The following is a 25,351-nucleotide window of genomic DNA, read 5'->3' on the forward strand; positions in this document are numbered from 1 at the left end:
TCCTGCGGCCGCGAGGTGCGCGGGGTGCGCGGGTGTGCGCCGGTGCGCGGACTCCGAGGGCGGCGCTGCGCCAGGTGGGCCGGCGGCCGGGCGGCGGGCCGGGGCCCGGGGCGGCGCGGGACGGCGGGGGCGGGGCAGCGCCGCGGGGGGCGCCCGCCGGGGCTGGGGCTGGGGCCGGGGCCGGGGCGGGGCGGGCAGGGGGCGGGCAGGGGGCGGGCGGGGCCCTGGAGCTGGGGCGGGGGCGGCGGCTGCGGCCCTTCCCGTGGCTGCGGGGAGCGCGGGGTGCGCGGGGTGCGCCAGCTCCCAGGGCCGCGCTGTGCCAGATGGGCGGCCGCTTGGGCGGCCGGCGGAGGCCGGGGACGGGGTGGTCCGCAGGCGTCCCCTCCGAGCTCCAGGACCGCGCCGTGGCGGGGAACCCCGCGCGCCCCGCGCTTGCCACCGGACGCTCTGTCTGGCTCCCGCTCGCGCTCCCACTGCGGCTCTGCCGTGCGCGCCCTCCTGCTCTCAGAGTGGCGGGACTGCACTCCCTTTCTTCCGTCTCCTTGGCACGGGGACCCGTTCCTCCGAGGCCAGGTCGGCGCGAGCTGCTCTCGGCTGGTCCACCGGGAACCGAGCTGCCCGCGCCGCTCGCTGCGGACCGCGGCGGTGCTGAAGGCGGCCTGTCCCGGGGACGGCGGCTGGGTGGGCGGCCAGGGTGCAGCCCCTTATCTGAAGGCTGGGATGGGGACCTGGGCTGTCTGGAGCGCAGGTGTTGACGCCTCCAACTTGTCCCCCACACCCCACCAGGAGAGAGGACGCCCAGTGCGTGGCGCCTCCGGGGAGGGCAGTGTAGCCACGGGTCCCGCTCTGAGACCTCCAATTCCGGGGTCTGCCCAGCTCTGCTAGTCTCCTCAGCCAGAGGGATTTCGGACAATTTAGGTAAGCCTTACGCTTTAGTGTGGGGGAAGGGCGAACCAGAGAGGGAACGTGACTTACCCAAAGTCTCAAAGAGTGGTAGCAGTACCCAACCCCCTCCCCGCCCCCGCCGGCAGTCCCGGGAGCCCTGCTTGCACATTCTGGGGTAGGTCGAGGGACCCCAGGGGGACTTTCATTGGGGAAGGGAAGACCCAAATCCTGAACTCTCCCAGCTTCCCCTGGGCACAGGTGAGAGAGGGTCTGAGCACGCCCTGCCCGTGGTGGGAGGCGACCGTCAGTCTCCACGAAGCACAGCAGGAATTCGTGTCACCACGGTGGGGTAAAGGAAGCAGAACTGCAGCTTGAAATCCCAACTCCAGACTCTTCTCTGGTGTCTCTTGTCCTGTGGACCCCCTGCCCCCCATGAGTCCCCTCAAGCTGGGCCTTATTGCCTGGTCCACCGTGGGAGCCCCATGGAGAGGCCACGGTTTGGGCATGTGGCCGCTTCTCCAGGCAGGGGTGGCTTAGTGAGCTTCCAGGTTTGGCGCTGAGAACCAGGGGCGGGTCACACCCACTGCATGCTGCCCCCACCCACTGTGGTTTCCCCATCTGCCGAGAGAGGCAGTCCCAGGGTCACCTGGGTGACAGTGTCAGGAGTCCCTTCCCAGATACAGAGCTAGAGCCCTTCTCTTTCTTTTTTTCTTTTTTTCTTTTTTAAATAAATTTATTTTTATTGGAGTTCAATTTGCCAACATACAGAATAACACCCAGTACTCATCCCATCAAGTGCCCCCCTTAGTGCCCGTCACCCAGTCACCCCCACCCCCCACCCACCTCCCCCTCCACTACCCCTAGTTCATTTCCCAGAGTTAGAGTCCTTCTCTTTCAAGGAAACCTTCCTCCACACCGCCTTTGGGATCCAGTTAAGTCTATGCATGCCCGGACCCTCTACCTGCCCCCCCTTTTCTCCGTCACTGCAAGCCCCCCACCTGCAGCGGGAAGGAGAGAAGATTCTGGAATGAAACAAGGTGGGCGGGAAGGGAGCTGGCTCCCCTCCTCTGGACTTTCCCTCTCTCTCAGCGAAAATCCCACCCAATTATCGCATTACCGGAGACCTGGGCTGTGTGAGTGGAGTGGGGGCTGCGCTGAGGCGGCAGGCTCCCCACCCCCCCCCCCCCCCCCCCGCCCTGGCTCTGGGGCCAGGGAATTAGAGCCATTATGGGGAGCCCCCAGTGGCTGCTGGCTCTGCGCACACAACGGGGAAGCTATCCAAGCCCAGGGGGGCTCTACTCAGAATGGAGCTGATGGGCAGTTGCCCCACCTGCCAGGTCCCTTGGGGCTGGGTGTGCTGCTGGCTTCTCCCTCTTTCGTCCCTGCCTTGCTGTGCAGGTGACTGACAGGGAGGGGAGCATGAGCTGAGCAGCCCCCTGTGGTGCAGGGGGAGACAGTGGAGTTCCCTGAGGATGTGCATCTTACATGTCTTTGGTGGTGGCCCTGGGCTGGGGGCTCCCAGAGCCCTTCCTTCCCCTGCTGCGGTCTCAGTCAGAGCCTCCGCCCCTGCCTTTGAGCACAGAGATAAGGGGATCAGGACCCTGGAGGGCAGGTTGGCCTGGTGGGGGCTCACATGGAGGGATGGAGGGGGTCCTGCTTTATTGTCTGGGTGTCCTCAAGGCTCCGGAGTCTGTTTCCTGAGACCCCAGAAGCATGGGGTTGGGATGGTGTTCCTTCCAGCTTCCTGACTTCCAGATGGGAATTCTTCAGGAGGGTAAAGGGCAGCTGGGTAAGTGTTTGCTGGGCGCCCTGCTCCAGAGGTGCCTGCCTTGGCCTTGGCACCCTTCCTCCTGCAGTGCCCCCTGCTGTCTCACAGAGGACAGATTGGCCTGAGGACTCCCTGTGAATGGGTGACCTGGGTGGAAGAGTCCCAGAGGCCCCCGGGGGAAGAAGTCACGTCCCAGGAGCTCTGGAAGCCCAGATGGGGGGCACTTTGCTTTGTGAGAGAGGCAGCCCCATCTGTGGCCGAGTGTCCGGGGTCAGTTCTTACTGTTTACTCACTTGCTTCCTGGCAGGGAGGGTCTGGGCAGCCAGGGGAAGGGCCACGGGCAGGGTGAGAGGAGGGCCTGGGATCCTGGGGATCACCCAGGGACAGCCACTCGTCAGGGCGGGTGCTCACACCCAGAGCTGGACTTGCTTTCCTGCCTCACCTCTCGCGGAACCCAGTCCCAGAGTCCCTGCCCAACTCAGCAGCCACTTGGTCCAACACTGAACATAGGACTCAGGAGGTCTCTGAAAGAAACACAATGTGTAACCCGTTCTCCTGTGTCTGCCGCAGCGTCTCATGTCACTGCTGCTGGCTTTTCATTGTGGAAGCAGCCAGGGCCCAGCAGAGACCGTAGGCATCTCTCCCATGGATAATGCCCCAGCTCTGGGTCTGCAGTGCCCTGGGGACTTGCTGGGGTGCCCTGGTGTGCCTTGGCACACCATTTGGGAACCATGGTTCTTATAAGCAGGACCAGCAGGGGCTGGGGGAGGGGAGGTCTGCCGTCACACTGGGCCACGTTCCCTCTCATCTTGTGCTCTAAGAGCCTCCTCTCCAGCCCAGATTTGGGTCAAATTTTACTCGCTCTTGATTTCCAGAACATTCTCCTTGTAGTTGCAAGCTATCCCATCAGACAACTTCTCTGAGACCCTCTGAGCACAGTGATGATGCCATGTGCCCTGGGGTCCTAGCCCTGCCTGGCATCCTGGGAAGCCACGTTCAAGGAAGTTCAGAGCAGCTCACTGCCAACTTTCCTCACACCCCAGACAGACTCCAGGCAGGATGAGGGTGGTGGTGGTGGTGTCTCTGGATTATGTTAGCCTCAGAAGTAAGTCCCTCCAGGTCTGAATGCCAGTGATGGGGCTCTGGGCCTCAAGGTGGGGCAGAGAGGGTGTGTGTGGAGCGTGTTCCCGCAGGGAGCACGTATGATCCATGTGGTTTCTCCCCATGCGCTGGAGTTCCCCAGGACTGGGAGCTTGCCGAAGTGTGGGGTGGTCCTTCTGGGAACCAACCTGTCCATCATCTCAAGTTATCCTCCACGATGGGCGCTCCCCCAGCCTGGGCCAAGACCAAAGCCCGGACCAGCCTCTCCTTGCACAGGGGAACTGCATTTGGGGGTGTCTGGAACCTCCTCCAGCGACCACCATGGCTTCGTGCTGGGGAATCAGCAGCCACCCAGCCTGCCCCTTTGGGTGTCCCATGGGAGGCTGCCCTCAGAGGCTTGGTGAGTTAATGTCGTCCGAAGCTGGACTCCTGTGTGCATTCTGGGCTGTGCAACCCTGGCTCCTGTGTCTCACTGCCCAGCCTCCTGCCCCTGGCTCTGGTTAGGACAGGGCCACCTTGCAGGTCCCTGGCAGACCCTGTGCCCCTTGCAGTTTGCATTGTACTTGAGCCTGCTGTTCCCGGTCACTCGGATGGACGGAAGTGGCCTGGTCATGTGGGAATCCCAGTGTCATGGAAGGGGGGCAGCAGGCTGTAGCTCCCCAAGTAGCCACACAGTGCATTGTCCCTGAAGGAGCATTTGCTCTGGACATGCTGGCATCACCCAGCCACAGGGGCAGGAGACCCAGAGCAGTTGGAAAGTAGAGCCACTGGATCTCGGCATCAACTGCTTCCCAAAGCAGGGAGCCACAGGGAGAGTCTTAGGACAGTGAAGAAACAGAGAATGGGGTAAAAATCAGCAGAGTGGTCCTGCAGTCCTGCCAGCAGCGCAGTGTAGTCAGCTGTCCTGGAGGCCAGGAAGGTGTGTGTGTGTGGGGGGGCTTGAATGCTGGCACCAGGTCCTCGCTCACCCACCTGCAAGAGGAGAACGTGAGTCAGCTGGACTGACCACGACAGCTGCTTCTGGGCCGACAGCACCACCATGTGGAGATGCTGAGGGAGGTGTGGTGGCGTCGCTGCCAGAGTCACAAAGGGCCTGCAGGCCTGGGGCTCAGCTGTAGATGGAGCAGGCTCAGCACCCTTCTGCCCCCTGGTGGCACACTCTCCTCCTGGCAACAGTGGTGCCCACATTAGGTGTGGCTTGCGAACTGCGTGATGCTGAGATGGCTCTAGACGTGGTGTCACTACCCCCAGGGCAGGAGTCACAGCTCAGGCCACCCCGGGGGTCAAGATTGAGGTTCGTGAGGTGAGTGTTCAGTGTCCAATGAGGACACGGCCTGGGCGGTGGTGTCCTCCCTGTGCTGCCCATGACTTGCCCGCAATGTCTGACTCCCCCTACCCAAGACTCTCTTGTGTGCACCCCTAGTGCCACCTTGGGGCTCCCTGGGCTGAGGAAGCAGGATCACCTCCCCACACCTCAGCTTTGGGCTCAGTGGGTCAGGAGGGGTGGGCAGGTCAGGGCCCAGGGCTGGGACTGACAGTGTCTCCACTGGCCACTCCCTCAACCTTGCTCTTCTCCAGCTGAAATGGGATCTGGTGACATGTGTCCTGAAAAGCTCCATTCCCCCCGCCCCACACACACACCTGCTCTGCAGGTCCTCTTGCCCAGCTTCCCCATCAGCTCCTCCTCTGCCCAAGAAGACAGTGTTTCCAGCTGCCAGGCTGGTCCAGGAGAGTCAGGAAAGCATGTGTTCCTGCCTCCCACTCAGCAATCACCCCCTGTCTCTAATTTTCCACCTGTTCACAGCTCCCCACTCTTAGTCTAGAGGCTAGGTGCTACTTTAAGTGGTATCATTTCTTCCCATTTCCAGTTCCATTATTTGTTGCTACTATGTAGAAATACCACTGATTTTAGTACATTGAACATGTGTCCTTCGTAAACTCACTTGTTAGTTCTACTGGTTTTTTTTTCATAAGTTCTGGAGGATTTTCTACACAGACATGGTGTCATCTGTGAATAGAGACACTTCTATCTCACTTTCAATTTGGGATACCTTTTATTTCTTTTTCTTGCCTTATTACATTAGCTGGAAATGACAGGATAGGGTCAATAACCAGACCCTCTTCTTGATTTAGGGGCAGATTCTGAACAGGCATGCACTGTTTCATTTAGATATGATGCCAGTGGAAGATTTTGTATAGATGCTCTTTATCAGGTTGACGAAGTTCCCTTGTATTCCTCATGAGCTGAGTTTTTATCCAAACGTCAGAATTTGCCCACTGATTTTCTTCATCTATTGAGACAATTGATGGTTTTTATTTTTTATTTTTTAGTCTGTTAATATACATAATGGTATTAACTGATGTTTAAATATCAAGCCAACCTTGCATTCCTGGGATAAATCCTGTTTGGTCATGATGTACTGTCCTCTTTATATACTGTTCAATTGGAAATGCTAAAACTTAGTTAAGAATTTTTGCATCTATGTTCATGAGGGATATTGGTCTGGTATCTTCTTTCCTTATAATATCTGTCTGATTGGGGCATCAGGATAATCCTGGTCCACACGGACTCCTTAGGAATATCACAACCTCTTTAATGTCCTAGGAGAGTTTGTGGAGAATTGTTAGTATTTTTCTTGTATGTTTAGTAGAACATGTGCTGGTCAGCACCCAGGGATGACTTGAGGAGCACTCTGCAGGTCCTGGGAGTGCTGTCCATGTGGTCTTGTCCTCTCTGGTGCTCTGTTTTATGAGCTCCAGCCAATCTGGATTCATAGACCCCCAACTCTCTCCTTATCCAGGAGGGCTGGGTCCTTCTCCTTGTGGCATAGGGGACTTTTTCCCATTGGCCTGGCAATTCCTACCTTGCTTTTTATCCGTCTTTTAAGGATGACTGTCCTACAATGGCTGACACTCATTCCCTGTGGTTTCGTGTATTTTCCCCATTACTTTTCTGTTGTTTGTTGTTGTTTTATATAAGAAGGTAAATCCATTCCCCATTACTCTGCCTGGGATGGAAGCAGAAGTCTTGATGTCAGTCACATTGATTTTAGTTCTGCTAGTGGGTGCAAAGTGGTGGCTCACTGCAGTTTTGATTTGCACTTTTTCTCATAACATCTGTGTATCTTCTTACTTTGAAGTATCTGTTTGATCATGGTGAATAATTTTCTTAATGTACTGTTGGATCCTATTGGCCAGTATCTTGTTGAGAATTTTTGCAGCCACTCTGGAAAACTGTGTGGAGGTTCCTCAAACAGTTAAAAATATACCTGCCCTACGACCCAGCAATTGCACTGCTGGGGATTTACCCCAAAGATACAGATGCAATGAAACGCCGGGACACCTGCACCCCGATGTTTATAGCAGCAATGGCCATGATAGCCAAACTGTGGAAGGAGCCTCGGTGTCCAACGAAAGATGAGTGGATAAAGAAGATGTGGTTTATGTATACAATGGAATATTACTCAGCTATTAGAAATGACAAATACCCACCATTTGCTTCAACGTGGATGGAACTGGAGGGTATTATGCTGAGTGAAGTAAGTCAGTTGGTGAAGGACAAACATTATATGTTCTCATTCATTTGGGGAATATAAATAATAGTGAAAGGGAATATAAGGGAAGGGAGAAGAAATGTGTGGGAAATATCAGAAAGGGAGACAGAACGTAAAGACTGCTAACTCTGAGAAACGAACTAGGGGTGGTGGAAGGGGAGAAGGGCGGGGGGTGGGAGTGAATGGGTGACGGGCACGGGGGGTTATTCTGTATGTTAGTAAATTGAACACCAATAAAAAATAAATTAAAAAAAAGAAGTATCTGTTTGAGTGTTTTACTCATTGTTTTATTGAGATTTTTGCCTATTTTTTTATTTGTAGGAGTTCCTTATACATCCTGGATGCAAGTCCTGTGAGTGTGGTTTCATGAAAATTCACCACATGTGTAGAACCCTGGTCTTGTGAACCTCCTCCGTCACCTCAAAAGCCTCCCTATGTGGCTCCTTTCATCCACCACTGGTGTGTCCTCCATTCTCAGTAATGTCCTTTTGAGAATGTCATATCAAGGAATCATGTGTTAGGCGACGCTTTGAGACTGTCTTTCACTTGGCAGAATGCCTTTGAGCTTCATTGAATCATTGTGTTTATCAATAGTTCATTCCTTCTTGTTGCCCCCACCGCAGGGGGGCACTATGTTTGTTACTCATTTGCCCTTTCTCCTGTTGAAGGCCATGTGAGTCTTTACCAGTGTTTGGCAATTGTGAGTAGAGCTGCTCTAAACTTCAGTGTGCGTGTTTTTTCGTCTGAACCAAAGTTTTATTTTTCTCAGGAGTAAATACCTAGGAGTAGGATGAAAGGTCACATGGCAAACATGTGTTTGACTTTATAAGAAGCTACCAAACTGTTTTCCAGACTGGCTGCACCATTTTGCATTCCCATTAGCAACATATACATTCCAGTTGTTTTTGCTTCCTGGTTAATACTTTGCATTTCATCGTCAGGGTTGTTTTTCCTTTTTTAAATCTTAACTGTTTTAATAGATGTGTAGTCATTGCTCATCATGGTCTTCACATACATTTCCCAATGGCTAATGTGGGTAAGCACCCTTTCATGGACCACTTTGCCTTCTGGGTATCCTCTTTGGTGACATATATTTTCAAATCTCTTATGCATTAAAAAACCTTTTTTATTTAAAAATAACCATAGATCTGGGGTGCCCAGGGTATCAGCCAGTTAAAATGTCCAACACATTGGTTTCAGCTCAAGTGCTGATCTCAGGGTCATGGGATCAAGCCCCAAGGCAGGCTCTGCATTCAGTGGGGAGTCTGCTTCTGCTCACTCTCTCCCTCTGTTTTTCCCCCAGTCTCTCTCTCTCTCTCTCTCACACATTCCCTCTCTCAGATAAATAAATAAATAAATAAATAAATAAATAAATAAATAAATCTTTTTTTATAAATTTATTTTTTATTGGTGTTCAATTTGCCAACATATAGAATACCCAGTGCTCATCCCATCAAGTGCCCCCCTCAGTGCCCGCCACCCAGTCACCCCCACCCCCGCCCACCTCCCCTTCCACCACCCCTAGTTCGTTTCCCAGAGTTAGGAGTCTTTCATGTTCTGTCTCCCTTTCTGATATTTCCCACTCATTTTTTCTCCTTTCCCCTTTATTCCCTTTCACTATTTTTTATATTCCCCAAATGAATGAGACCATATAATGTTTGTCCTTCTCTGATTGACTTATTTCACTCAGCATAATACCCTCCAGTTCCATCCACATCGAAGCAAATGGTGGGTAATAAATAAATCTTTAAAACTAACTAAATAAATAAAAATAACCATAGATCCACAAACAGTAGTGCATAGAGTTTCCATAGGCTCTTCATTTACTTTCCCTCCAGGGCTACATTTTATGTCATTACAGTACAGTTGTCAAAAGTGGGGAACTGGCATTGGTATAATGTCTGTTAGCATTTCTCATTTCATCTGCACTTTGTCACCACCATCACAATCAAGGTAGGGACCTCTTGCACCACCACACTGCTCCCATTCAGGTTACCCATTTACAGACCCACTCACCACTCCCCTCAAATCCCTACCCTGGCACCACAAATCTGTTTGTCATCTCTATAATTCTGTCATTTCACAAAGGCTGTACACATGGAATCACACAGCATGTGACCAGATTGGCTTCTTCATTAGCACAATGTCCTTGAGATCCATTTAGGTTGTTGTGTGGATCAATAGTTATTTTTTTATATTGGTAAATATGACATTGAATGGATATCCTAGAGTTTGATGAGCCATTCACCTACTCAGGGATTTTGGTTGTTTGCATTGTTTTAGCCATTACAAATAAAGTAGGCCATTTACATTTAATGTAATTGTTGATATGTCGTGGCTTATGTCTGCCATTTTCTTTGTTTTCTGTTTGTTCCCTCTTTCTCTGTTGTCTCTCTCCTACATTCCTGTGGTTTACTTGAACATTTTCTAAAATTCCTATTTTAACTACTGTGCTTGTGAATGTATGACTTTGTAAAGCTTTTTTACTGGTTGGTCTAGGTGTGTATATAACATCACAGGCTACTGGAGTAGACATCTTGCCAGTTTGAGTACTGTGTAGAAAGCTTACATTCCTTTACAAGACATTGTATTGGTTCCAGAGCATCCTTCTGCCATCCCTCATTTAAAATATAATCATCCTAGGGGATCCCTGGGTGGCTCAGTGGTTTAGCGTCTGCCTTTGGCCCAGGGCATGATCCTGGAGTCCTGGGATCAAGTCCACATCAGGCTCCCTACTTGGAGCCTGCTTCTTTTTCTGCCTGCGCCTCTCTCTCTCTTTGTCTCTCATGAATAAATAAATAAAATCTTAAAAAATATATAATCATCCTAAACATTTTCTCCTCAAACTTTAAGAACCACACCACACAATCTTATAATTTTTGCTCAAACCATCAAACACAATTTAGAAAACTCTAGTGGGGGAGGAAATTCTATTGTATTTATCTACGTTTTTATTCCTTCTTTCATAATATTCCTTGATTCCATCCACTACTTCCTTTCTGCTCCATGAACTTCTCTTTATCATCTTCTCAGACTGGGTCTACTGGGGACACATTCTTTTCATTTTCCTTCTTCTGCAATGTCTTCACTTTCTCTTCATTACAGAAGGATTTTTTTTTTTTGGACTGGCTATAGAAGTCTAGGTTGACAATTCTTTTCTCTCAGTGCTTGAAACATATACCACTTCCTTGGCCTCTGTGGTTTCTGATGAGAAAAACACCACTCTAGTGGTTTTCTAGGTTGGTAAGGTGTCTCTTTCCTCTTGATGCTTTCAAGATTCTTTCTTTGTCTTAGCTTTCCCAGGTTTGACTTTGATGAGTCCTGGTGGGCATTGTAACCATGGATCTGGCCAGGGTTTGCTCAGCTTCTCCAGTCTGTAGGTTTATGTTTTTCACCAACTCTCTCAGCCCAGCCCTCTTTCTCCTGTCTTTCCAGGATCCCGGTGACACAGGAGACGTTCTGTTGTCCTCGGGTCCCTTGGGGCTCTGTTCTTTTCTTTCTGCTTTCTTTCCACTCTTCAGATTGGGTGGTTTCAATTGTTTTGTCTTCACATTCCCTGATTCTTTTCTCTGTCCTCTTTGTTCAGCTGACATGCCTGTGCTTTGAGATATTTATTTAGTTGCATTTTTCAGTTCTAAAATTTCTGGTTTGGTTCTCGTTTATTTCTATTTCTTGACTGACAATTTCCCCCCATTTATTTCAAGTCCATTTGTAATTGCCTGTGAAACACTTTTCTGGTGGCTTTGTGAAATTCTTTGTCAGATAAGGTCAATATCTGAGTCATTTTGGTGTCTACTGATTGTCATTCAGGGTGAGGACTTCCTGGTTCTTAATGGCATGAGCATCTGTGCTACATTCAAATCTGTATTGCAGGCCCGTTGTGACACCAGCCCCTGGGGCCAGGGAGATGCTGCCTCAATGCTGCCTCACTGCTGCCCGCCGGGGTGCGGTGGGGAGACACAGCTCCTACCATACCCCCCTGCTCCTCACATAGCCTCTGCCTGCACTGAAGGGCACTGGTCTCTTGCTCATGTTCTGTGTCATCTCCTTAAACTGTGTGTCATGCTACGTCTGCTTCAGATGATGATGATGTCTGTTGGCTTATGTTTGGGTATGGCTGACATTTCAGGTCTGTGCTCTTCTGAGGGCTCCAGCTCCCTGCCAAGTAGACTGAGTGAGGAAGGCCAGAACCAGCCCTGGTCTGGGTCAATCCATGAGCCTAAGAAGATGGCACGGTGGTGCCCAGAGCCTCGGGCATAAGGCCTGCACAGAGCCGTCACTCCATGCTCTGCTGTGACAGGAACAGACACTCAGGGACACACAAACCAGGAGCTGCTGTCTCCACCTGCCGAGGGCCATGGGTGGCCCACACCTGTTGTGTCCTTCCCACCCAGAGCCTTCAGAAAGCCCTAAGATTATTCATCTATGGACCCCAGAACAGGGGTCGGGATTCATGACTGCTGTCTCTGCCCAAGAGGCAGGTTTAGACAATGGGAAAAGCCAAGATCAGACACTGGACGTGTTCTTCCTGCCTGATAATGAAGTCTAGTAGATAAGACCATAAGAGGCAACCTCAGGGAGACCTCAGTGAGTTCACTGGCTTACTGCTGCAGAGGGAGCCAGGGCGCCTGCTGCTGTGCTGGGTGATCCTGAGAGCATCTGTGAGATAGAGGTCAGCTCTGGGTCATGGGCTGTCAGTAACTGAGGTCTTGGCAGTCTTCATGGAGGTGAGCGGCGGCGGGGGGGTGGGGCGCTGGAGGGAAGGACTAGTCAGTGCAGCCTGGGGAGAAATGCTGCTCCCATGGCCTCTGCCAGTGGGAACCTTAAGAAGAAATCAGGGATCCCTGGGTGGCACAGCGGTTTGGCGCCTGCCTTTGGCCCAGGGCGCGATCCTGGAGACCCGGGATCGAATCCCACGTCGGGCTCCCGGTGCATGGAGCCTGCTTCTCCCTCTGCCTGTGTCTCTGCCTCATTCTCTCTCTCTCTCTGTGACTATCACAAATAAATAAAAATTGAAAAAAAAAAAAGAAGAAATCATCATGGGGTGTCAAGTGTGGAGCCCCTTGACCGAAGCTCAGCACTGGTGTGTCCGTTTCCCTTTGACACACAGCGAATCGGCACAAGACCAGCACAAGCAACCTTACTTATCACATCAGTCTGTAGATGGAGTCTGGGCACGGTGTGGCTAGGTCCTCTCCTCTGGGCCTCACCTGGTGAAACCGAAGGGGTGGGCAAGCTGTGTCCTCCTCTGGGGCTGGACTGAGGAAGTGGCTGCCCCAAGTCTCCCTGTGTCACTGGCAGAACTAATGTCTTGTGGTTCTAGGGTCTCAGTGCTATTGACCGGGGCCTAGCCTCTGCAGCTAAGAGCCATCCTCATGTCCTGATCTCCTGGCCTCTCACATGTCCAGGCTCTGTGACCTCTAGAAGGACTGGTCCCAGCTACAGGATCACCTGATTACATGAGGGCCACCTGGATATTCAACCTTCTGAAAGCTAACTGGTCAGTAACTTGACCCCATTACACTCACAGGTTTACCCCCACTCAAGGGTTGGGGCCCCTGCAAGGTGTGCACACCTGGGGTTGGGAATCTTGGGGACATCCTGGGTTGCTGCCCGCCACACTGGGTTTGGAAACCAATGCTGCTTGTCTACGTCAGAGTAACGCACGGGGCTTTGATTCTTCAGGCAAGGATGGGTTGTGCCCCTCTCACCGGGTGGTTTTAGACAGCGAGGTCCCTGGTTCTGGGAGACTGGGGACAAGGCTCCTCAGAGCAGGTGCCTCTGCCAAGGGACATGCAGGTCCACAGGTCACATGGCCTCTCCCTGCCACCTTGGGGCTGCTGCCTGGGTTGTGTGGCTATGGTGTGGTGTCTGTCTTGTTACAGGTGTCCTGGTTTCTGGAATCCAGGGCTGAATTTGTGACACGGGGGCTGCAGCTTGTTTTAATTTACCATGTCAATGACCATCTTTCCTCATTTTCAGCCTTGATGTTTGTGACCAACACAACACCTCACATGTTGCGTTGCTGGTGCTTCCATCTGAGCCAAGCAAGGGCAGCCCAGCCTAGGGCTACCTGGCTCTAGGCCTCGCATATGTGCAGGTGTCAGGAAGCCTGCCCTCTGTCCCTGCAGGGCTGGCTGGAGCCTCCCTGGCTTCCCACTCCTGTGCTGGCTCTGCCTGGTGTGACTTGCCCCTTGCCCAGGCCTCGCTCACTGCCCCACTGACCTCCAACACCCCATGTGCCCACCACAGGGCTGCTCAGAGCATCCCCCTCACTGCCACAGGGCTGGAACAGGTGTCACGGTCCCAAGAAGCTCATTCTGACCCCTGACCACTCTTCCCTGGTTTAAGTTGCCTGTGCCGTGTGTCACCACAGGCGGCTGTCTGTCACCTATCTATCGTCCGTGATCTAGCTGTCATCTATCAATCTGTTTGTCTACCCGTCCATCTGACTGATTGTCTATCTCCCTGCAGTGATAGATGAGAGGGCCATATTTTGCTCTCCTGTTCCCTGCAGGCCACAGAAAACTTCACAGTCCTAGGAAACGACCAGTACTTGTTGATCAAGTGAGCAAACGTGTCTGAAGCAGCACTGAGCAGCAGGACTCCCTGACAGACTTGCTCTGCCCACCACGGTAGCCACTGGCCACATTTGCTTCCATGCACCCAAGAGGCGGCCGAGTCCACCGAGGACCTCAGCGTTTAGTTTTAGCTCATTTTAACTTACATTTAAGTGGCCACATGCAGCATCTGCCGAAGATCCGCTGTCTCACCATGAAGGACACAGCCAACACTTTGTTTGCAGTGACCCCTTGAGATTCAGTCTTTGTGGGAGCCCCACCATGGGCTGCTGGGGCTCCTCCCAGGAGGGGAAGGGCCCTTTGTCTACTGTGTTCTCCCGTGCATGCCCGAGACAAACCCCCGGCCTCGCAGGCACTTGCTGGGGCCCAAGCGTGACTTGTGACAAGTGCACAGGGAGCTGCTGTGCAGGGTTGTACACCTCTCCCTGTGGGGGAAGGCCCTACCCTGAGTCTTCTCTGCCTGAGGCCCCATATCCAAGCACAGTCACCGTCCGCTGGCTTTGCCCACACAGGACAGCCACAGCGCGGAGATGCTCAGCAAGACCATGGTCTCAGGGACCTTTCTGCCAGGGGATGGGCTTAGAGAGCAGTGGTCTCCACCCACTGCTGATGCTGCCAGGCATGAGGAAGACACATGCCTGGTCCATGCCACGGCAGGGTCTTACTCCCTGGGATGCCAGGTAATAAGGAACCACAGCCTGTCAGCTCAGACGCCTGCAGGGGGGCAGGGCACCTGAGGCCTCCATGCTTGTGGATAGATACAGAAGTGTGTGGCCTGGACTGTGCCCCTCCTCTTTACTCCCTTGGATCAAGGCCCTCCATGGCCTCAGTTTACTCAAATCACGTCTTTACAGGCTGTGCCTCCGTATACAGTCACACTCTGATGTCCTCCAGGCAGGGGCACCCACATGTGAATTTTGGGGGGCCACCGTCCAGCCCACAGGTACCTCTGGGCTCCAGCTGTCCCTTCAGCTGGGGGGTCTGCTGGACTCCACTTCACTGCTGTCTGGAAGCCCTGGATCCCCCATCTGGTTTCTTTCTTCTGAAAGTCTGCTGTAATCTCTGCCCAGCTTCTTCTGATGACTCTGCCCCACAGGCCTGGTATCTTCTCATTCCTTGGTGACCATTTTTGTGAGGCCTGGGGCTGAGGAAGACATCGATGTGTGAGCTCCACAGCCATTCTCAACCAGAAGTTTTCTTCTATCTTTAAACAGTTGAATTTTCCTGGAAACATTATGTGAAAACAGATCTCCTCTGGGGAACATTTATAATGCTTGTAATTTTGTGCTATCACAAATAATGCTTTGGTCATGATCCCTGTCCTGGGGAATGTGTGTGCATCTCTGCTATTTTTCTAGCATATAAATGCCTAGAAACTGGGCCAGTGCTTTGACGAGGCTGAACCTTCTGTGCTATGTGGCCAGATGCCCTACAAAACTCATGCAGCCTTCTGCCCTCTGCCACCACCACCATTTCCTTCTTATGCTTTAGAAAGGCTTTCTCATCCTGATGTCAACAGAAAGTTATGTATTTTATTTTCATTTCTTTTCTTTTAAAGGTTTTATTTATTTATTCATGAGAGACACAGAGTGAGGCAGAGACACAGGCAGAGGGACTTTTCCCTCTGTAGGGAGCTGGATATGGGACTCGATCCCAGGACCACAGGATCATGCCCTGAGCTGAAGGCAGACACTCAACCACTGAGCCACCCAGGTGCTCCATATCCATGGATTATTTACAAGTGTTCTGTTTATTTTCCAAACATTTGGAGAATGCCCTGGTGTCTTTGGGGTATTGATTTCCAGTTTGACCCCACTGAGGTTAGAGAACACACCCTGTATGATCTCAATTCTTTCACGTTTGGTGAATTTTACTTCATGCCCCAAAGTATGGCCTCTCTTGGCAGATGTTCTAAGGTATTTGCAAAAGATGCATGTTCTGCTGCTGTTGGGTGGTATTGATCAGACCCTTGGTCAAGGGTGGTGTTGGTTCCTCAGTCACCTTGCTGATTTTCTGTCTAGTACTTCAGGCACCTGCTGACCAAGGCTGAAGTCCCCAGCAACAATTGTGGATTGTATACACCCCCTTTCAGCTGTGACAATGTTTACCTTGTGGGTTTTGAGGCTCTGTTGTAATGTGTGTAAACATTTGGAAGTTAAGAGGAAAATAAAACATATTAAAACATGTGGGGTACAGCAAAACGTGTACTGAGAAGGAAATTCATAGCACTCACATCAGAAAGGGGGGCAGACCTCAAGGCAAAATTCTGAGTTCCTGCTTCAAGAAACTAGTAAAGGAAGAGCAAAGAAGTTCAGTATGAAATAGGAGCCATCACTACAGATCCCAGGACATCGCCAGGAGCATCAGGTAATGTTAGGAACAACTTCACAGTAAAAAATTCAAATTACAAAAAACGGACCAATTCCTTTCAAACTATAGATGACTGAAATTCAACAAGGATGAAGGAAGCCACCAGGATACTCCTCTGACCATTCAAATGATTTGTGTAAATAACAAGCTTCAAAGAAAGAAAGAAAGAAAGAAAGAAAGAAAGAAAGAAAGAAATATTCAAACCCAGTGGTTTCACTGAAGATTTCTTCTTCTTATTTTTTAAAGTATATTTTTTTTATTGGAGTTCAATTTCCCAACATATAGTATAACACCCAGTGCTCATCCCGCTTAGTGCCCCTATCAGTGCTCGTCACCCAGTCACCCCATCCTCCCCACCCACCTTCCCTTCCACTACCCCTTGTTAGTTTCTCAGAGTTAGGAGTCTCTTGTGTTTTGTCACCCTCACTGATATTTCCCACTCATTTTCTCTCCTTTCCCCTATAATTCCTTTAGCTATTTTTAATATTTCCCATATGAATGAAACCATATAATGATTGTCCTTCTCTGACTGACTTACTTCACTCAGTATAATACCCTCCAGTTCCATCCATGTTGAAGCAAATGGTGGGTATTTGTCGTTTCTAATGGCTGAATAATATTCCATTGTATACAAAAACCACATCTTCTTTATTCATCTTTCGATGGACACCGAGGCTCCTTCCACAGTTTGGCTATTGTGGACATTGCTGCTAGAAACATCGGGGTGCAGGTGTCTCCGCCTTCCACTGCATCTGTATCTTTGGGGTAAATCCCCAGAAGTGCATTTCCTGGGTCTTAGAGTAGCTCTATTTTTAACTCTCTGAGGAACCTCCACACAGTTTCCAGAGTGGCTGTACCAGTTCACATTCCCACCAACCGTGCAAGAGGGTTCCCCTTTCTCCACATCCTCTCCAACATTTGTGGTTTCCTGCCTTGTTAATTTTCCCCTTTCTCACTGGTGTGAGGTGGTATCTCATTGTGGTTTTGATTTGTATTTCCCTGATGGCAAGTGACGCGGAGCATGTTCTCATGTGCTTGTTGGCCATGTGTATGTCTTCCTCTGTGAGATTTCTGTTCATGTCTTTTTCCCATTTCATGATTGGATTCTTTGTTTCTTGGGTGTTGAGTTTAATAGGTTTTTAGTATATCTTGGATACTAGCCCTGTATCTGATAGGTCATTTGCAAATACCTTCTCCCATTCTGTAGGTTGTCTTTGAGTTTTGTTGACTGTTTCTTTTGCTGTGCAGACGCTATTAATCTTGATTAAGTCCCAATAGTTCATTTTTGCTTTTGTTTCCCTTACCTTCATAGATGTATCCTGCAAGAAGTTCAAAAGGGTGTTGACTGTGTTCTCCTTTAGGATTTTGATGGATTCTTGTCTCACATTTAGATCTTTCATCCATTTTGAGTTTATTTTTGTGTATGGTGTAAGAAAAAGGTCCAGTTTCATTCGTGGCTCTCCAAGTTTCCCAGCACCATTTATTGAAGAGACTGTCCTTTTTCCAGTGATAGTTTTTCCTGCTTTGCTGAATATTAGTTAACCATAGAGTTGAGGGCCCATTTCTGGGTTCTCTATTATGTTCCATTGATCTATGTGTCTGTTTTTGTGCTGGTACCTCACTGTCTTGATGACCACAGCTTTGTAGTACAACTTGAAATCCAGCATTGTGGTGCCCCTGGCTCTGGTTTTCTTTTTCAATATTCCCATGGCTATTCAGGATCTTTTCTGATTTCACACAAATCTTAAGATGATTTTTCCAACTCTCTGAAGAAAATCCACGGTATTTTTATAGGAATTGCATTAAATGTGTAAATTGCCCTGGTATCATTGACATTTTCACAATTTTAATTCTTCCAATCCATGAGCATGAAATGTTTTACCATCTCTTTGTGTCTTCCTCAATTTCTTTCAGAAGTGTTCTGTAGTTTTTAGGGTATAGATCTTTTACCTCTTTGGTTAGGTTTATTCCTAGGTATCTCATGCTTTTGGTGCAATTGTAAATGGGATTGACTCCTTAATTTCTCTTTCTTCAGTCTCATTGTCAGTGTATAGAAATGCCACTGATTTCTGGGCATTGATTTTGTATCCTGCCACATTGCTGAATTGCTGTATTTGTTCTCGCAATCTTGGGGTGGAGTCTTTTGGGTTTTCAAGGTACAGTATCATGTCATCTGCAAAGAGGGAGAGTTTGACTGCTTCTTTGCCAATGTAAATGCCTTTAATGTCTTTTTGTTGTCTGATTGCAGAGGCTAGGGCTTCTAGTACTATGTTGAATAGCAGTGGTGAGAGTGGACATCCCTGTCGTGTCCCTTATCTTAGGGCAAAAGCTCCCAGTGTTTCCCCATTGAAAATGATATTTGCTGTGAGCATCTCATAGATGGCTTAAGATGCTGAGGAATGTTCCCTCTATCCCTACACTCTGAAGAGTTTTGATCAGAAATGGATGCTGTATTTTGTCAAATGTTTTCTCTGCATCTATTGAGAGGATCCTATGCTTCTTGTTTTTTCTCTTGCTGATAAGATCTATCATAATGATTGCTTTATGAGTGTTGAACTAGCCTTGCATCCCGGGGATAAATCCCATTTGGTCCTGATGAATAATCTTCTTAAAGTATTGTTGGATCTTACTGTCTAGTATCTTGGTGAGAATTTTTGCATCTGTGTTCATCAGGGATATTGGTCTATAATTCTCCTTTTCGGTGGAGTCTTTGTCTGATTTTGGAATTAAGGTGATGCTGGCTTCATAAAATGAGTTTAGAAGTATTCAATCCCTTTCTATCTTTCAGAACAGCTTTAGTAGAATAGGTATTATTTCTTCTTTAAACGTTTGATAGAATTCCCCTGGGAAGCCATGTGGCTCTGGACTTTTGTGTCTTGGGAAGTTTTTGATGACTGCTTTAATTTCCTCCCTGGTTTTTGGCCTATTCAGGTTTCTATTTCTTCCTGTTCCAGTTTTAGTAGATTGTGATTTTCCAGAAATGCATCCATTTCTTCTAGATTCTAGATTGCCTAATTTGTTGGCGTATAGCTGCTCATAATATGTTTTTTAGATTGCTTGTATTTCCTTGATATTGGTTGTGATCTCTCCTCTTTCATTCATGATTTTATTAATTTGAGTCTTTTCTCTTTTGTTTTTAATGCGGCTGGCTAATGGTTTATCTATCTTATTAATCTTTCAAAGAACCAACTCCCTGTTTTGTTGATCTGTTCTACAGTTCTTCTGGTCTCTATTTCATTGAATTCTGCTCGAATCTTTATAATCTTTCTTCTCCTTTGTAGGTTTTATTTGCTGTTCTTTCTCCAGTTCCTTTAGGTGTGAGGTTAGCTTGTGTATTTGAGTTTTTTCCAATATTCTGAGGGATGCTTGTATTGCGATGTATTTCCCTCTTAGGACTGCTTTTGCCATACCCCAAGGATTTTGAATGGTTGTACCTTCATATTCATTAGTTTCCATGAATATTTTTCATTCTTCTCTAATTTCCTCGTTGACCCTTTCATCTTTTAGCAGGATGCTTTTTAACCTCCATGTGTTTGAGTTTCTTCCAGATTCTTCTTGTGATTGAGTTCTAGTTTCAAAGCATTGTGGTCTGAAAATATGCAGGAAAGAATCCCAATATTTTGGTATCAGTTGAGACCTGATTTGTGACCCAGTAGGTGATCTATTCTGGATAAAGTTCCATGTGCACTTGAGAAGAGTGTGTATTCAATTGCATTTGGATGTAAAGTTTTGTAAATATCTGTGAAATCCATGTGGTCCAGTGTATCATGTAAGGTCTTTGTTTCTTTGATGACGTTGTGCTTAGAAGATCTGTCATTTGCAGAAAGTGCCATGTTGGTCTCCTACCACTAGTGTATTATTATATAAGTATGTCTTTACTTTGGTTATTAATTGATTTATGTACTTGGCAGCTCCCACATTAGAGGCATGAATATTCATGATTGTTAGGTCCTCTCATTAGATAGACCCTTTAAGTATGATATAGTGTCTCTTCATCTCTTACTACAGTCTTTGGGGTAAACTTTAATGTGTCTGATATGAACATTGTTACCCCAGCTTTCTTTTGATGACCATTTAAATGGTAAATGGTTCTCCACCCTTTCATTTTTAGGCTGGAGGTGTCCTTAGGTCTAAAGTGAGTCTCTTGTAGACAGCATATAGATGGTCTCACTTTTTTATCCAGTCTGAACCCCTGCATCTTTTGATGGGATCATAGGCCATTCACATTCAGAGTTAACTATTGAAAGATGTGAATTCAGTGTCATCATAATACCTATTCAGTCCCTGTATTGTGGATTATTTCTTTGGGCTTCCTCTTTCTTTTGCAGGGTCCCCCTTAATATTTCTTTCAGAGTTGGTTTGGTGGTCACAGATTCTTTCAGTTTCTCCCTATCTTGGAAGATCTTTATCTCTCCTTCTATTTTGAATGAGAGTCTTGCTGGATAAAGTATTCTTGGCTGCGGGTTCTTCTCATTTAGGACCCTGAATATATCTTGCCAGCCCTTTCTGAACTGCCAGGTTTCTGTGGAGAGGTCTGCTGTTAATCTGATATTTTCCCCCATATATTTTAGGAATCTCTTGTGTCTCTCTGCTTAAAGGATTTTCTCTTTATCTTTGGAATTTGCAAGTTTCACTATTAAATGTCGAGGTGTTGAACGGTTTTTATTGATTTTGGGGCAGGATCTATCTATCTCCTGGATCTAAATGCCTGTTTTGTTCTCAGATTAAGGAAGTTCTCAAATATGATTTGTTCAAATATGCTTTCTCGCCCTCTGTCCCTCTCGGTGTTTTCTGGAACCCCAATTATACGTAGATTTTTCCTTCTGAGGCTATCATTTATTTCCCTTAACCATTCCTTATGGTCTTTTAGTTGTTTTTATCTTTTTTCCTCAGCTAACTTACTTGCCATCAACCTGTCTTCTATGTCGCTCACTCTTCCACCTCATTAACCATTGTGGTTAGGACCTTCAGTTTGGATTGTATCTCATTTAATTGATTTTTAATTTCGGCCTGATTAGATCTAAATTCTGCAGTCATGAAGTCTCTTGATCCATTTATGCTTTTTTTCCAGAGCCACCAGTAGGTTTATAATTATGCTTCTGAATTGGCTTTCTGACATAGAATTGTGATCCAAATTCTGTAACTCTGTGGCAGACAGCACTGTGTCTGAATCTTCCTTTTGTGGTGAATTCTTCCTTTTAGTCATTTTGCTCAGTGTAGAGTGGCTTTATGAGTGGTCTATGTCAAGAATATCAACCAGGAACTAAGTAAATTTCACCCTAGATGATTCTTGATAGAATATAGAATCCTTCTCTCTGTAGCTTCTGGCTGCTCTTTCTTTAAATCTCAGGGTGAATTTGTAGGTGTTCAGGATTATTTAAAAGTTATCCAGGTAAGTTGGTGAGGCCAGGTGAGTTGAGGATCCCTACTCCTACACCATATTGCCCCCTAGCTCCTCACTGAATATTTCTATCAAATGTTTAAGGAAAAAAAAAAACCACCTATTTTTTACAATTTCTCCTAGGAAATAGAATAGATGGAAATAGATTCCAACTTGTGTTAAGATGCTAACATTACCTACCATTCTAATGTCCAAACAAGGCAAAGACAATGGAGAGAGAGAGCGAGAGAGCGAGAGAAAGTGACAGACTAATATTCCTTATGAACTTAGAAGCAAAATTCTCAGCAAAATATTTGCAAACTGAATCTAGCAATGTGTAAAAGGAATTGTACATTATACCAAGTGGGATTCTCTTGAGATGTTGAAATCTCCATCCACACTTGGAAACCAACCACTGCAATCCACCACAGCCATAGGCTAAGGGGGAAAAATCATGTGATTGTATTTATTGATGAAGTAAAAGCATTTGAAAAAACCCAACACTCATTCATGATGGAATCTCTCAGAAAACTAGGAATTGAAGAGAACTTGTACTGATAAAGACCATTTAAAAAAAAGGAAACTAAACCCTGTAGGTAACATACTAAATGGTGAAAAATGAAAGCTTTCCCACCAAGATGGAGCACACGGCAAGGATATCTGTTCTCTTATTGAACACAGAATTGGAAGTTCTGGTCACTGTGTTAAGATAGGTAAAAGATTATTGGCAGATGACGTGATTATCCACACAGGAATTCCTGATGAATCTTGAAAACAAAATAGAACAACTCACCAGACTTTCTAGAACTGAGTGAATTCTGTAAGGTTTTGTAGGACACAAGATCAACACACAAAATTAACCTCATGTCTGTATACTTAAAATGAATATGAGGAAATGAAATATGATTTTAGGGGCATTTGGGTGGTCTGCTTCTCCTTAAAAAAATTAATCATTTATTTGAGAGAGGATGTGTGTGTATGAGAGAGAGAGAGACAGACAGACAGACAGACAGACAAAGAGAGAGAGAGAAAGAGAGAGACATAGCAGGAGCAGAGGGAGAGAGAGAAGCAGACCCCTGGAGCAGAGAGCCCAATGCAGGGCTGGATACCAGGACCCTGGGTCATGACCTGAGCTGAAGGCAGATGCTTCATGGACTTAGCCGCCCACGGACCCCAAGGAATATGATTTTAATCACTCCAAGGAAAGGAAACACTCATTGATAAACTTAACAGATACCAGATCTGTGTGCTGAAACGACAGAACAATGAGAAAAGAATTCAAAGAAAACTCAGTAGAGACATGTTCGTATTGAGGGGTTGGAAGACTCAGTAAGAAAGGTGCCAGGTCTCCCCACATTGATCTATAGGTTTAATCCCTATAAAAGTCTCAGCAAGGTTTTTTTTCCCTCCCCCCATCAGGCACAGACAAGCTTATTCTAAAATTTATGTGGAAAGGCACAGATCTTAAACTACCCCAAAAGTCTTGAAATAGAAAAATGAAGTGGAAGAACCAGGCTTCTCGATGTTAATGCTTACCATACAACTGCTGAAAGGAAGATGGTGTGGTATCCATGGAGACACACTGCAGACCCTGGGATGTTACAGTTGCAAACCAGGCGACTGACAAGAGAATCATACCTACAATTTATTAAGAGTTTTTAAAATTCAGCATTAAAAAAAGCCAATCCAATTAGAAAACGGGCAAAAGATGAACAGATCTTTCACCAAAGAGGAGACACAGATGGCGAATAAAAATCATCAATGTTCAACATCATTAGCCACTAGGAAGATACAAGTTAAAACCACAATGAGACACAACCACATGCCTATAAAAACATCTAGAATAAGAATACAGCGACAAACTCATATATTGGCAGGGATGCGGAGAAACTGGATCTCTTATACACTGCTGGTTGGAGTGCACAATGGTGCGGCCACTCTGGAAAACCGTTTGGCAGTTTCCCACAAAACTCGACCTGCAGCCATCATATGACCCAGCCGTGGCTCTCCTGGGCATGCATCCCAGAGAAATAAAACTTTTGTTCACACAATACCTTTACACAAATGTTTACAGCGTTTTTTTTTAAAAAGATTTTATTTATTTATTCATAGACACACACACACACACACACACACACAGAGAGAGAGAGAGAGAGGCAGAGGCACAGGCAGAGGGGGAAGCAGGCTCCATGCAGGGAGCCCGACGTGGGACCCGATCCAGGGTCCCCAGGATCAAATCCCGGGCTGCAGGCGGCGCTAAACTGTTCCGCCACCGGAGCTGCCCTACAGCGTTTTTTTAAACTCATAATGCCCAGAAACTAGACCAGGCTCAGGTGTCATTCAACAGGCGAATGCTTAACAGACCATGGTCCATCTCTAGAGTGGAATCTTACAAGACATAAAAAGGAAGGAATGTACAACCTGGATGGATCCCTAGGGAATTAGGCTCAGGGCAAAAGCCAATTCCCAAAAGCTAGTCACTGTATGACTCTATGCATGTGGCTTTCCTGAAGTAACAAAGCGATGGGTAGAGAATAGGTTAGCAGATGCAGGGGAAGGGAGCAGGGTGGGTGTGGCCCTAATAGGGAAGCGAGGGGACCTTGTGGGGATGCAGATGCTCCGTACCTGGCTGTGGTGGTGCACACATGAGCCCCCATGTGTGATGACAGCCCATGGAACTGAACACATGGGCACATGGATGAGTGCACGCAACAAGGTCCGACAGATTGTGTCAGTTTCCTGGGTATCATATTGTCCTAGATTTTGTAACAGTTTTTCCGCCAGGGGAAGCCAGGGGAAGAGTACAGGGGCCACCTTTATTATTTCTTACAATTATATGTGAATCTACAGTTCTTTTAAAACAACACATTTAAAAAACTTTGAAACATGTTAAGAAATGTTTATTATGCACCCAGGTTTTCCAACGCACCTCACAGAGGGCGAGGTGGTGTGAACAGATGGTATCCCACCATGTGAAAAAAGTTCCATGTCCATTGGCATGTCTCAGGACAGGTCCTGTGCTGGGCACTGCCCAGAGCGTGGGTGCACAGGCTGGGATGCTGGCTGGGATCCTGGACCAGGATGCTTGGCTGTGATGCTGGACTGGGTGCCGGCCCAGATGCCGGCCCAGGATGCTGGCTGGGATACTGGACCAGGATGCTGCTGGGATATTGGACCAGGAGGTTGACTAGGATGCCGGACCAGGATGCTGGCTGGGATAGTGGACATGGATGCTGGCTGGAATCCTGGACAAGGATGCTGACTGGGTTACTGGACCAGGATGCTTGGCTGGGATACTGGACTGGGCACTGGTTGGGACGTTGGGCCAGCTGACCTGCAGGGGGCAGCCTGGCCACATAGGGATGGGCCATGGTGGAGGCTTCACTGGGCTCAGCTTCCCAGTCCCAGCTGTGAGAGAACTAGTTTCTCTTCCTTCCTCTGTCTCTCATGAGTGTGCGCACCCACACAGGCACATGAGCACACACACACACACACACACACACACACACACACACGTGTCCCACAGCCCATGAGCTCATTCTGCCCACGGCTGGCAGGCTGGGTGGGATCCTTTCTGCTTGAGCTCTTTGTCCAGCTCAGTTTAAAATGACTCATGAGTGGCTTTCAGCATTGCCCCCAGGGGGACCCCCCACTTGGCCCCATAAACCTTCCCAATTAGGCAATATTTCCTGATAAGCGCTGCTTGCCCGCG

The 25,351-nt window shown here is 48.1% G+C and overlaps 1 long non-coding RNA gene across 1 annotated transcript; it reads left to right on the forward strand.

Moving 5' to 3' along the window:
* Nucleotides 1-4,904: 4,904 nt before the first annotated feature.
* LOC119874528 lies at nt 4,905-23,698 on the forward strand. The gene is made up of 2 exons (XR_005369138.1): nt 4,905-5,057; nt 23,059-23,698. It is a non-coding gene; the product is annotated as an uncharacterized LOC119874528 (long non-coding RNA).
* The last annotated feature ends 1,653 nt before the right edge of the window (nt 23,699-25,351 follow it).

Source organism: Canis lupus, chromosome 14 (genome assembly GCF_011100685.1).
Source record: "Canis lupus familiaris isolate Mischka breed German Shepherd chromosome 14, alternate assembly UU_Cfam_GSD_1.0, whole genome shotgun sequence".
In the NCBI taxonomy this organism is placed as follows: Eukaryota; Metazoa; Chordata; class Mammalia; order Carnivora; family Canidae; genus Canis; species Canis lupus.